Genomic DNA, 14,586 nt, shown 5'->3' with positions numbered 1-14,586 from the left:
AGGGACTTAAAGTACTGGCAGTGTGGCAGCAATCTTACTACATTTTATATAACATGTACCCTGTACAGATGCATTTAAATTTTACACTGTGGTGAAGGGATGGTTTTTTATAATGCAGTAGAGTTGGATTATGTAGCTCTGTTCTTGTCTGATATATAAAATAAATGTTTCGTATTATTTCCACACAGGGGAAATAAGGGAATACTTTTCTTTTTATATTACTATATTTTAGAAATCACCTTTCCTGGTCAGAAAATGCCCAACTCTTTGTCACCTTTCTACTTGTTTTCACATTTCCTCCCCGCCCCTTACTCTTCTTGAGCTAAAGATAATCCCTTTTCACTAGCACCTTCACTGCCATCATCATTCACAGCATAATTGTGCAAGCATATTTAATGCTGGGTTTAATTTAATACATAATACATATAGTGACTATGTATGGCAATACCCATAACAGCTGTAGTTTCTTACTTGGCCAAGAGACTTCATATTTAAGTGTTAGATTTCTACTTCGGTGAAATCTTCTCATATCAAAAGATGTTGGAAGGAGAGATTCCCTTTGGTATTTGATCTTCTACTTAGGAAATACCAATTGAGTTTGTGTTTGTATTTTGGAGAGTATGAGGTTTGAATTAATTGAGATACACAGAGGAGAACCTAACTGCTTGATCCAACATGAATTATAAAACTGATGAGATTCATGGTTGTTCTTCATTGTGGAGTTGTTGGCTATGAAAGATTCAGTGTTCTCCTACTCAGCTCTTATATATACTGCAATCGTATTTCCACCTCTCCTTTCTCTCCTTCCCTGTCCTCCAAGGATAAAGAAAATGATGAATTTTTTAGTGTACATTCAGTTCCTATATTAAATAAGACTAAGGCCAGGCACTCTACCAGGAATTTCTGGGTTTTTTTCCAGTCTTTCAACTAAAATGCTAGTGCAATTTCAAGGGATAAGACCCTCTGTATTTTGCTTATTTGAAGAATTGGTGGTAGGAGCAGTGAAGTAAATTCCATTGAATGCATTTTTGAAATAGCACATCTCTGAAATCATAAGTTGATTCAGATTCTAACCCTTTGCTGTACACAAGCAGATAGAAATGCATCTGTTATATAAGTGAGAAAAAGCTGTATGCTAATCGAGCATGTTTTTTAAACCCTTTAAAAATACTCAGCACAGAAACTTGTATTTGAGCTCACCAGTGTTCTTTTTGTTAATACAGAGGGTGCCAAAAAATGTACACAAATTTTAAGAAAGGAAAACTATTAAAATTGTAATAATATATATCGATGACAAAAGATGAATACAAGTCATGTTTGACTTCTGCAATTGCAAGAGGTGCTCAGAGTGGTTACTATCAGCGTCTAGACACTTCTGATGACGGCGAACTACTGCTTGAGCATAGATAACACCTCTTAAAATGTGTATACATTTTTTTGGCATCCCCAGTATGTGTTCTCCTTTGTCAAAATTTCCAGTGTACGCTGTGAATAACTCAAGACCAGTTGTTTCTGGATTCCTTATTTGATTTGAGTTACTTAACTATACATCACCTAAGTACATTCTAACATTGCAACTATTACCATAAATGGGTACAAGAAAAATTGGTCTTCTGAAAATGTGTACTGTGCTTTTAGCCTTAAGTTCCACAAATACATTCTTCATTTTCATAGAAACTCAATATCATTTCTAAACAGAAATGTTCTTATGCTAATAATGGTGTAAGAAGGAAAAGCAGTTTTTTTCCTGCTTAAAAATATATAGTTACTGGCTATCTCTAGCTACATTAAAAATAAAGAATGGTTTCAAACTGGAAAAAAGAAAAGGAATGGCAACTGTGGCCCTTGGTGAGAGACAATAATGTCAAGCAGGACATGGCCAATTTCATCAGTGCATCTACTGTAATGAGTATGGCTCGTGCGTGGCACTGGGAGGCAGGGCAGGACACGTTGAAGTAAAGTTTATGTCAAACAAGGGTGGTCTAGGGTCAAGAGTACTATAGGCCGCTGCCCTTTGGGTTTTCCTTCTGTGTCCTTGCTTACAGTGCACAGACTTCATATTTACACATGCCACAGGATATAATGTCAAATGCAGTGCCACCAAAAGTCTTTAAGTGACTTCTTCCAGGATCTACACAGGCACACTGGGAATAGCATTATGGACAGGCAGAGAACTTGGGCTTGGACTTGGCCCATGATGACTTATAACTGGCAATGTAAGTGTACTTCCTCCAACCCATGGTTATACACACACGTCAACACATTTCATATCTAGGTGCTAAGTCAGGTTTTTCTGAATCTTCATCAAGCTCTGCTGAGCATAGGCGTCAGTCTGTTGCTGCTTCTTGATGAAGCCTTTGACCCTGGTGCCCACTGGAGGGGGCACCCTTATACTCTAGAGAGGATGACTTTATAGCAGGAACCACCCACCTGTACTTTGCAAGTGGCCTTTGGCTGAGGATTTGTAGTAAAAGTATGGACAGGGCACCCCATCAGCCATGTGAGGTGTCCTGTCCTGTTGTGTTGGAAAAGACCCTTTTTCAGATGCATAAATATTGTGGAATAAGATGTGGTATAATTGAACAGAACCCCTACGTGCCTTGGGATGTTTTGGCACCTCAGGGATCATTATGAAATCTAGGCAGCTATCATGAATTGGTAGAAAAATGTTCCAATAGAAGCATAGGTGTTATGGCTAGTGCCTTTATAGTGAAAACTGAACCAGGGCTCTGTTCACGTATCTGTGCATGTATGTGCTTTCCAGGGAAAGTAAGTGGAGCAAGATAACTCCAAGGCTAGCAACTATACTCTTCTGTTCTGTTAGCTGGCTTATTGGTTAGTATCATTAATATGAAAGGAGGCAGCTTTTCTCAGGGCCATAACTACCAGATATATTGTCTACTGGGGCACCATTATCTCTTACAAGGACACACGATGGAGTCACTAGAATCACTGTTTAAAGGATAGATTTTCTGAGAGTCAGGTATTGCAATCCAAGGAGGATTTCCATCAGTGTCTAAGTGGAAGGTTGTGAGCACTGCTAAAACCAAAAGAGAAACAATCAGAGGTAGTCCAAAGACGACCTACTAATAGGACAAGATAAGACTGTGGAAGGGAGCAACAGAAGGTTACAAGGGGTGTTCAATACAAAGGATGAGGCAAAAGTGCAACAGGAGAAACAAATGGCAAATATGGTTTCTAGGAGAGTCAAGTGGGAGGTGGGCCAGTGTTAGTTAGATTGAATGATTCATGATTTCCCTGTGAATGGCAATTTACGTGCCAGGACTCCCTATTTTACGGCTTGAGGTATACGCTGAAGAAGTAGGTATATATGATTAAAGGGGACAGACTATTCTAGTCAACAACACATACTGTTTGAACCAAAAATGATGGTATTGTCTGGATCTGAACTGTCCTCCTAACTGATTCAAGTATGTAAGCTTTGATTCTCCAGATAGGCTGTAAATTCCATGAGGTCACAGAACAAATTTCTTTGTAACCCCCACAGTGCCAAACATATACTAAGGACTCAATACTTTTTTAAGTGAATTAAATTAAATCAAGATCCAACAATCATTGGTTGCAGAATAATCATAAATACTTGGGAAACTTCCATAGCTAGAAATTCTAGTCAGAGTAGGCAATCACATATGGGTCAACTTCAGTCTCTTCATGGTTACTACAAAGAAAGAAATATCATCCTCTGAAAGGCTGCAAGCCAAAAACTAGGGCATTTTGATTCCTGAATGACTGGCAGTTCCATCTGAGCAGAATGACTGCATTAGGAATTGGAAAAAATAACTTTGCCTCTACTTTTTCTGTAGCACAAGAATCACGCTAAGAACTTGAAATCCCAAATGTCTACGTTTTAGCTCCAGTTACAAAATAAAGCAAAACAAATTATCCAACTGGAAAAAATAAATTACTCAAAATCGATGCTTAACATAAATAGAGGCAGGACTTCTGAATGGCTATGTGAAGAGCTCAGCAAAACTACTCCTCAGAAAGCAAAGATAAACTGGACAAAGTTGTCAAAAACAACCCTTCATGACACTTGAAATTGACCAAATTATACAAGAAATTGAGAAGCAATAATTCAAGAAAAACTACTGAACCGTAAGAATGGTGGTAACCTGTGGCATTTTAATCTGGAGCTGTTCCCATTCCCGCCACCATCTCTATGGCATGGTAGTTCTAAATAGGCAGTGGAGGCCCCAAGGACTGTAGAATTAAAGACAAAAAATAATTCAAAAATAATAGATGAAGACTTTAAGACCCCTCTTTTAATAACATACAAATCAATTATAAAGAAAATCAATAACGATATAGAAGACTTAGATAATACTATCTACCCCCATAGCCTCATTCACATCAATAGAACATTTTACCCCCAAACAGCAAAATACACATTCTTTTAAGCACACATGTGACATTATACAGGAAAGATCATATGGTAGGCCATGAAATATTTCCCCATAAATTAAAAAGGATCGAAATAACATTCTCAATGATAGACCATATATTGGGACATAAAATAAGCCTCAGCAAATTTAAAAAGATTGAAATCATACCAAGCATATTCTCTGATCACAAGGCTTTGAAATTGGATATCAACTGCAAAGAAAGTAGGAAAAAACACAAATACGTGGAGATTAAACAACATACTTTTAAAGGACGACTGGGTCAAAGAAGAAATTAGAGGAGAGATCAAAAGATACATAGAAACAAATGAGAATGAAAATACATCCTACCAAAATTTTTGGGATTCAGCGAAAGCAGTTTTAAGAGGGAAATTTATATCATTACAGGCCTATCTCAAGAAACAAGAAAAATCCCAAATAAATAACCTCATGTTACACCTTAAAGAACTAGAAAAAAAGAACAAGTGAAACCCAAGGTCAGCAGAAGAAAGGAAATAACAAAAATCAGAGCAGAACTAAATGTAATAGAGAACAAAAAGACAATAGAAAATACTAATCGGATAAAGAGCTGGTTCTTTGAAAAGATTAACAAAATTGACAAACCCTTGGCTAGATTCACTAAGATAAAAAAGAGAGAAGACACTAATTAACAAAATCAGAAATGAAAAAGGGGAAGTTATCACGGACGCCACAGAAATACAAAGGATCATCCAAGAATACTATGAAGGACTATATGCCACCAAATTCAATAACCTAGAAGAAATGGATAAGTTCTTAGAAACATATAGCCTTCCTAGGCTGAACCATGAAGAACTGGAAAATCTAAACAGACCGATCACCAGTAACGAAATTGAATCAGTCATCCAAAACCTTCCCAAAAGCAAAAGTCCTGGACCAGATGGCTTCACTAGTGAATTCTACCAAACCTTCAAAGAGGATCTAATACCAATCCTGCTCAAACTCTTCCAAAAAATTGAAGAAGAGACAGTACTCCCTGACTCATTTTATGAGGCCAACATTACCCCGATACCAAAACCTGGTAAGGACAACACAAAAAAAGAAAACTACAGACCAATATCTCTGATGAATAGAGATGCAAAAATCCTAAACAAAATTCTAGCAAATCTAATACAACAATGCATCAAAAAGATTATTCATCACGACCAAGTGGGGTTCATCCCCGGGGCACAAGGATGGTTCAACATCCGCAAATCCATCAATGTGATACATCACATAAACAAAATAAAGGACAAAAATCATATGATTATATCAATTGATGCAGAAAAAGCATTTGACAAGATACAACATCCATTTATGATCAAAACACTTAATAAAATAGGTATAGAAGGAAAATACCTTAACATAATAAAGGCCATATATGACAAGCCCTCAGCTAATCTCATAATTAATGGTGAAAAACTGAAGCCCTTTGCTCTACGTTCAGGAACACAACAGGGCTGTCCCCTATCATCTCTGCTTTTCAACAGAGTGTTGGAAGTCCTTGCCAGAGTAATCAGGCCAGAGAAAGAAATAAAAGGCATCCAAATTGGGAATGAAGAAGTTAAATTATCACTCTTTGCAGATGACATGATGCTATAGATAGAAAACCATAAAGACTCCACCAAAAAGCTATTAGAAACAATCAACGAATACAGTAAAGTTGCTGGCTACAAAATCAACTTACAAAAGTCCATTGCATTCCTATATACTAACAATGAAATCTCAGAAGAAGAAATACAAAAAACAATTCCTTTTGCAATTGCAGCAAAAAGAATAAAATACCTAGGGATAAACTTAACCAAGGATGTGAAGGACCTATATGGTGAAAACTATGAGACATTTTTGAAAGAAATTGAAGAAGACACAAAGAAATGGAAAGACATTCCATGCTCATGGATTGGAAGAATCAACATAGTTAAAATGGCCACATTACCCAAAGCAATATACAGATTTAATGCAATCCCCATCAAAATCCCAATGGCATTTTTTAAAGAAATAGAACAAAAAATCATCAGATTTGTTTGGAACCACAAAAGACCCCGAATAGCAAAAGCAATCTTAAGAAAAAAGAACAATACTGGAGGTATCACACTCCCTGACTTTAGCTTGTACTACAGCGCTACAATAATCAAAACAGCATGGTATTGGCAGAAAAACAGACACATAGACCAACGGAATAGAATTGAGAACCCAGAAATAAAACCACATAAATATGGACAGATAATGTTTGACAAAGGAGCCAAAAACATACAATGGAGGAAAGACAGCCTCTTCAATAAATGGTGCTGGGAGAATTGGATAGCCACATGCAAAAGCATGAAACTGGACTGCTATCTGTCACCATGTACCAAAATTAATTCAAAATAGATCAAAGACTTAAGCATAAGACCTGACACAATAAACTGCATAGAAGAAAACATAGGTACTAAACTTATGGACCTTGGGTTCAAAGAGCATTTTATGAATTTGACTCCAAAGGCAATGGAAGTAAAAGCTAAAATAAACGAATGGGACTATATGAAACTTAAAAGCTTCTGCACAGCAAAAGAAACCATCGACAAAATAAAGAGGCAACCAACTGAATGGGAGAAGGTTTTTGCAAACAGTGCCTCCGATAAGGGGCTAATATCCAAAATATACAAGGAACTCATGCAACTCAACAACAAAAAAACAAACAACCCAATTGAAAAATGGGCAGAGGACCTGAAGAGACATTTCTCCAAAGAGGACATACAAATGGCAAATAGACATATGGAAAAATGCTCAACATCACTAATCATCAGAGAAATGCAAATAAAAACCACAATGAGGTATCACCTCACCCCAGGCAGAATGGCTATCATCAACAAGACAACCTCATACACTGTTGGGAATGCAGACTGGTGCAGCCGTTATGGAAGGCAGTGTGGAGGTTCCTCAAAAAATAATGAATAGAATTACCATATGACCCAGCAATCCCTCTCCTGGGTATCTACCCAAAAAATCTGAAAACATCTACACATAAAGACACGTGTGCTCCAATGTTCATTGCAGCTTTGTTTACAGTGGCCAAGACATGGAAACAACCAAAATGTCCTTCGATAGATGAATGGATAAAGAAGTTGTGGTATATATACACAATGGAATATTATTTGGCGGTAAGAAAAGATGATATAGGAGCATTTGTGACAACATGGATGGATCTTGAGAGTATGATGCTAAGTGAAATAAGTCAGACAGAAAAAGCAGAGAACCATATGATTTCACTGATATGTGGTATATAAACCAAAAACAACAAAAGAACAAGACAAACAAATGAGAAACAAAAACTCATAGACACAGACAATAGTTTAGTTGTTACCAGAGGGTAAGGGGGGTGGGGAGTGGGAGATGAGCGTAAGGGGGATCAAATACATGGTGATGGAAGGAGAACTGACTCTGGGTGGTGAACACACAATGGGATTTATAGATCATGTCATACAGAATTGTACACCTGAAATCTATGTAATTTTACTAACAATTGTCACCCCAATAAATTTAAAAAAAAAAAGGATTGAAATAATGAAGTATATTCTCCAATCACAATGGAATTGGAAATCAATAGCAGAAGGAAATTTGGGAAATCTACAAATTTTTAAAAATTAAGCTACACACAAATAATCCAGGGGCTAAAGAAATTATAAAGTATTTTGAACTTTAAAGAAAATGAAAATAATATATTTAAACTTATGGAATACCATTAATGCAGAGTATAAAAGGAAATTTATAGTATTATAACCTATATTAAAAAATAAGAAAGATCTCTAATCAATAACCTAAATTTCCACATTAAGAAACTAGAAAAACAAGAGCAAATTAAACTCAAAGGAAGCCAAAGAAAGTGAACAATAATGGTTAGGGTAGAAATCAATGAAATAGAGAACAGAAAATCAATAGAGAAATTTGGTCCTTTCAAAAGGTCAACAAAATTGACAAAGTTTTAGCTACCTCCACCATGAAAAAAAAAGAGATGATACAAATTATCAATACCAACAATGAAAGATAGGACATCACTCTCAATCTTAGAGAAATCAACAGTATTATAACAAAACACTATAAACAACTTCTTGCCAACAAATTACATATGTTAGAGGAAATTGACAGATTTCCCAAAAGAATCAATCTACTAAAACCAACTCAAGAAAAAATTTATAAAATGAATAGCTCTATAACAATTCAAGAAATTTATTTTGTAATTAAATATTCTCCTCCAAAAGAAAAGCCCAGGTCCAGTGGCTTCACCACCGAATACCATCAAATATTAGAGAAGGAATAATACTTAGCCTTCACAAACTCTTCCAGATGATAGAGAGAAACACCTCCCAAGTCATAATATGAGGCTATACTAAAGCCAGACAAAGGCATCACAACAAAAGGAAACAGCAGTTCAGTATCCCTCATGAATACATATGCAAAAATCCTTAACACAATGTTAGCAAACTAAATCCAGCAACATATAGAAAGTATTATACACAATGATTAAATAGTATTTATCCCAGAAATACGACGTTGGTTCACCATCTAATAATCAATTAATGTAATACACCATATTAACAAAGGAGAAAATACACAGTAAGATACAGATATAGAATCTGACAAAATCCAGCACCCATTCAAAACAAAAACTCTCAGAATACTAGGAATATACGGGAACTTTCTCAACCTGATAAATGGCATCTACCGTGTTTCCCTGAAAATAAGACCTAGCCGGACAATCAGCTCTAATGCGTCTTTTGAAGCAAAAATTAATATAAGACCTGGTTTTATAATACATTATATTATATTATACCCAGTATATATTATATTATATTATATTATATTATATTATATTATATTATATTATATTATATTATATTACATTATAGACCCGGTCTTATAGTAAAATAAGACTGGGTCTTACATTAATTTTTTGCTCCAAAAGACGCATTAGAGCTGATTGTCCGGCTAGGTCTAATATTGGGGGAACACGGTATGAAAAACCTACACCTAACAATGTGTAATGGTGAAAAACTGAATGCTTTCCCCCTATAATCAGATGTCTAGTTTTACCATTCATATTCAACATGGTACTGGACGTTCTCTCCAGTGCAATCTGGTGAGAAAAAGAAATAAAAGCCATCCAGATTGGAATGGAAGAATTAAACTAGTTTTAGTTGCAAATGACTTGATTCTATATGTAAAAAATACCTAAGGAACACACACACACATGCACACACACCACTGAAACTAAGTTGAGTTCAGCAATGTTGCAGGATGTAAGACCCATATGAAGGATGTACTTGTATTTCTACATATCATCAATGAACAACCTGAAAATGAACTTAAAACAGTTGCATTTTGGGTGGCCAGATGGCTCAGTTGGTTAGAGTGCAAGCTCTGAACAACAAGGTTTCAGGTTCAATTCCTGCATGGGATGATGGGCTGCGCCCCCTGCAACTAAAGACTGAAAACAGCGACTGGACTTGGAGCTGAGCTGCACCCTCCACAGCTAGATTGCAAGACAATAACTTGGAGCTGATGGGCCCTGGAGAAACATACTGTTCCCCAATATTCCCCAATAAAAAATTTTTAAAAATAAACAGACAAACAAAGCATGTTTGTTTTTGCAGACGTAGACAAGGTGTTTGTAAAATGTATACAGAAATTTCGAAAAACAAAATTAGAGGACTTATACTTTACAATTTCAAAGCTTATTATAAAACCACAGTAATCAAGACAGTATGGTATTGGCATAAAGATAGACATATAGATCAATGCAACAGAATTGAGAGTCGAGAAATACCATTATATCTATATCTATAAAAACTTTTATTTTTCTTATTCTTAATGAATCTAACAGGTAACAGTTTGTTCAAAGAAATAGATTATATCTAAAAGCAAGTGGTCATAACATTACTGCCTCCCTTATTCTTCTGCTTAAAGCCAATGTTAGGGGGTTTGCTGTTGCTGTTCAAAAAAATGCCAATTCCTTCCAGCTCATTTTCACTTGTCTTCTTATATCCCAAGGGTTTTAGGACATCCAGAACAATCAGGTTCAAGTTACATGTTTGGGCCACTGCAATGACTTGACAGACCTCTACCTTCCCATCCTTGATAAAAATGTCTCAATAAAATTGGTATAGAAGATGAGGGTAAAGGCGATCAAATATATGGTGATGGAAAAAGAACTGGCTCTGGGTGGTGAACCCACAATGTGATATATAGATGATGTATTACAGAATTGTACACCTGAAATCTATGTAATTTTACTAATCAATGTCACCCCAATAAACTTTAATTTAAAAAAACTGGTATAGAAGAAAAGAACCTCAGCATACTAAAGGCCACATATGACAAACCCATGGGTAACATCATACTCAATGGTGAAGAAAAGAAAGCTTTTTCTCTAAGGTCAAAAACAAGACAATAATGCCCACATGACACTGTTATTCAACATAGTACTGGAAGTCATAGCCAGAACAAGTAGGGGGAAAAAAAAACTATTGGAAATAATAAACAAATACAGTAAAGTTGCAGGATACAAAATCAATATACAAAAATCTGCTGTGTCTCTATACACTAACAACAAACTATCAGAAAATGAGATGAAGAAAACAATCCCATTTACAATCACAACAAAAAGAATAAAATACCTGGGAATAAATTTAACCAGGGAGGTGAAAGACCTGTACGATGAAAGCTAGAAGACACTGTTGAACAAAATTGAAGACGACACAAAGAAATGGAAAGATATTTTGAGTTCATGTATTGAAAGAATTAACATTGTTAAAATGTCCATATTACCTAAAGCCATCTTCAGATTCAATGGAATCCCTATCAAAATCTCAATAGTATTTTTCACAGAAATAGAATAAAACTCCTAAAGTTTGTATGGATCCAGAAAATACCCCAAATAGCCAAAGTAATCCTGAGAAAAAGAACAAATTCAGAAGTATCACACTCGCTGATTTCAAACTACACACACACACACACACACACACACACACACACACTTTTCAATCTACAGTAATCAAAATAGTATCATATTGGCAGAAAATCAGACAGACCAATGGGACAGAATTAAAAGCTCAGAAATAACCCCACACATATATGGACAACAATTTATGACAAAGGAATCAAGAACATACAATAGAGAAAGGAAAATCTCTTCAATTAATGTTAAGAAAACAGAACAGCCACATGTAAAAGAATGAAACTAGACCACTTTCTTACACCATTCACAAATATGAACTCAAACTAGCTTAACATTCTGAATGTAAACCCTGAAACCATAAAATGCATAGAAGAAAACATAGGTGCTAAGCTCCCGGACATCAGCCTTAGAAGGGTTTTGGTGGATTTGACGCTAACAATAAGAGAAACAAAATCAAAGATAAACAAATGGGACCACATTAAATTCAAAAGCTTCTGCCCAGCAAAGGAAACCATCAACAAAATGAAAACGCTACCAAATGAATGGTAGAAGGTATTTGCAAATGATATTTCTGATAAGGGGTTAATATATAAAATATATAAAGAAGTAGTACAACTCAAAAATAAAAATAACAAAAAAACAAAAAACAATTGATTAAAAAATGGATAGAGGATCTAAATAGACATTTTTCCAAGGAAGACATACAGATGGACAACAGGCACATGAAAAGATGGTCAACATCACTAATTATTAGGGAAATGCCAATCAAAACTACAATGAGATATAACCTCACACCTGTTAGAATGACTATTATCGAAAAGACAATAATGAGTGTTGGAGAGGATATGGAGAAAAAGGAATCCTCATTCACTGTTGGTGGGATTGTAAATTCACGTAGCCACTATGGAAAACAGTATGGAGGTTCATAAAAAAATTAAAACTAGAACAACCATATGATACAGCTATTCCATTTTCAGGTACTTATCCAAAAAGTATGAAAACTTTAGTCATGCACTGTTCAACAATGAGGATACGTTCTGAGAAATGTCATTAGGTGATTTCATTGTTGTGCGAACATCATAAAGTGTACTTGCACAAACCTACGTGGTACAGCCAACTGCTCCTAGGCTACAAGCCTGTAAAGCATGTTACTGTATAAAACAACACAAGGTTAAATCAAGCATAAGACAAAATGATGCAACCAAGAGACACAGTAAATAGGAGATGTATGAGGCTGCTGCCAGCACAATAGGGCATGCTGTTTTACAGCAATTTTTTTTTTATAAGTAGAAAGGGTACACTCTAAAATACGGATTAAAAGTATAATATAATAAACACATAAACCAGTAACATACCGTGTTTCCCCGAAAATAAGCCCTAGCCGGACAATCAGCTCGAATGCGTCTTTTGGAGCAAAAATTAATATAAGACCGGGTATGATATTATATTATATTTTATTATATTATATTATATAAGACCCGGTCTTATATTACAGTAAAATAAGACCGGGTCTTATATTAATTTTTTGCTTCAAAAGACGCATTAGAGTTGATTGTCCCGCTAGGTCTTATTTTCAGGGAAACACAGTAGTTGTTTATTATCATTATCAAATATTATGTACTGTACACAAAAAAAAAACAAAACAATATCACATGGACAACAGAATGGTGGTTACCAGTGGGGAAGGAAGGTGGGAGGAGGGCAAAATGAGTAAAGGGAGTCAAGTGTATGGTGATGGATGCAAACTAGACTTTGGTGATGAGCACACTATAGTATATACAGATATCGAATTACAATGTTGTACACCTGCAACATAAATAATGTCATAAACTCATATTACCTCAATAAACAAAAACCCCAAATTAAAAGACAAGCCACAGACTAGGAAAATATTTTAAGATCATATACCTGATAAAGGACTTGTATCCAAAGTATATAGAGAAATCTTACATTTCAATAACAAAAAGAGAAAGAACCTAATTGAATAATGGGCATAAATATTTAATAGACACTTCTCTAAAAAACATATACAAATGGCCAACAACCAGATGAAAATATGTTCAATATAATTAATTAATGATTAGGGAAATGAAAATTCAAGCCATAATGAGATATTACCTCACATCCACAAAGGTAGCTATAATCTTTTTAAAAAAGAAAAATAATTGTAGGTGGGGATGTGGAGAAATAAGAACTTTCATATGTTGTTGTTAGTACACGTAAATATAATAAGTGTAAAATTGAGCGGCCCCTTTGGAAAACAATTTGGGAAAGATTAAACATGTAGATACAACATGACCCAGCAACCCAACTCCTGGATATACACTCAAAAGCACTGAAAATGAGTGTTCAAACAAAAACTTGCACACAAATGTTCATAGAAGCACTAATCACAGCAGCCAAAAGATGGAAACAACACAAATATGCATCAAATGATAGATGGATAAACAAAAGGTAGTATATACAGTGGAACATTACTCAGCCATCAAAAGTAATGAGGCACTGATACACACAACATGGAAAAACCTTGAAAACATCATGATAAGTAAAAGAAGTCACAAAAGACCACATGCTGTGTCGTACCATTTATGTGAAATGTCCAGAATAGGCAAATCCATAGGCACAGAAAGCAGATTAGAAGTGACCAGGGGCTGGGGTGGTAACGAGGATGAACTACAAATGGGTAAGAGAGACATGTCATTGAGGTAATGGAAACGTCTAAAACTGGAATGTAGGATTTACTAAAAATCCTTGAAGTAAACACTTAAAATGAGTCAATTCTATGCTACGTAAAATATATCTCAATACAAACTTTTAAAAACACCCTGGAAAGCAGAGGAAAAAAAGGAAAGTTCAACTCTTAGACAGTTTATTAGGGGTCATTCAGAGCTCATTGGGCTGTTGTATGTTGTTGTGTGTTGTTGCTGTGGTGATAGTAGGAGTGGTGGTTTTTCCATGAGGGCTGAGGGGCAAGCAACGATTTGGGTCTTTTAAAATAAGAAGTAAAAAGTCAATAAAATAGAACGTTGTTGGCTTGAACTTTGGAGTAGCAGTGGAGGCGGCAAACAGAAGTTGGATAGGTTTAAAAACTATTCAGGATGCAGAAGTGACAAGAGTTTGCGCCGATTAGTACAGGGAATGGGGAAATAAGGATGCGTGGGACCCAGCGGACTTAGAGTTGAATTCCTGTTGTCCTCCCAAATTTACTGTCCCCCGTGCTGCTGATCCCAGTGA

General features: G+C 35.6%; 1 protein-coding gene across 1 annotated transcript in view; it reads right to left on the bottom strand.

Moving 5' to 3' along the window:
• The window catches only part of TMLHE (trimethyllysine hydroxylase, epsilon), a 61,692-nt gene that overhangs the window by 45,097 nt on the left and 2,009 nt on the right, over positions 1-14,586 (bottom strand).

The sequence above is a fragment of the Rhinolophus ferrumequinum genome, chromosome X (assembly GCF_004115265.2).
Source record: "Rhinolophus ferrumequinum isolate MPI-CBG mRhiFer1 chromosome X, mRhiFer1_v1.p, whole genome shotgun sequence".
NCBI lineage: Eukaryota > Metazoa > Chordata > Mammalia > Chiroptera > Rhinolophidae > Rhinolophus > Rhinolophus ferrumequinum.
The sequence above is the reverse complement of the archived record's forward strand: the minus strand, read 5'-3'. Positions and strand labels throughout refer to the sequence as shown.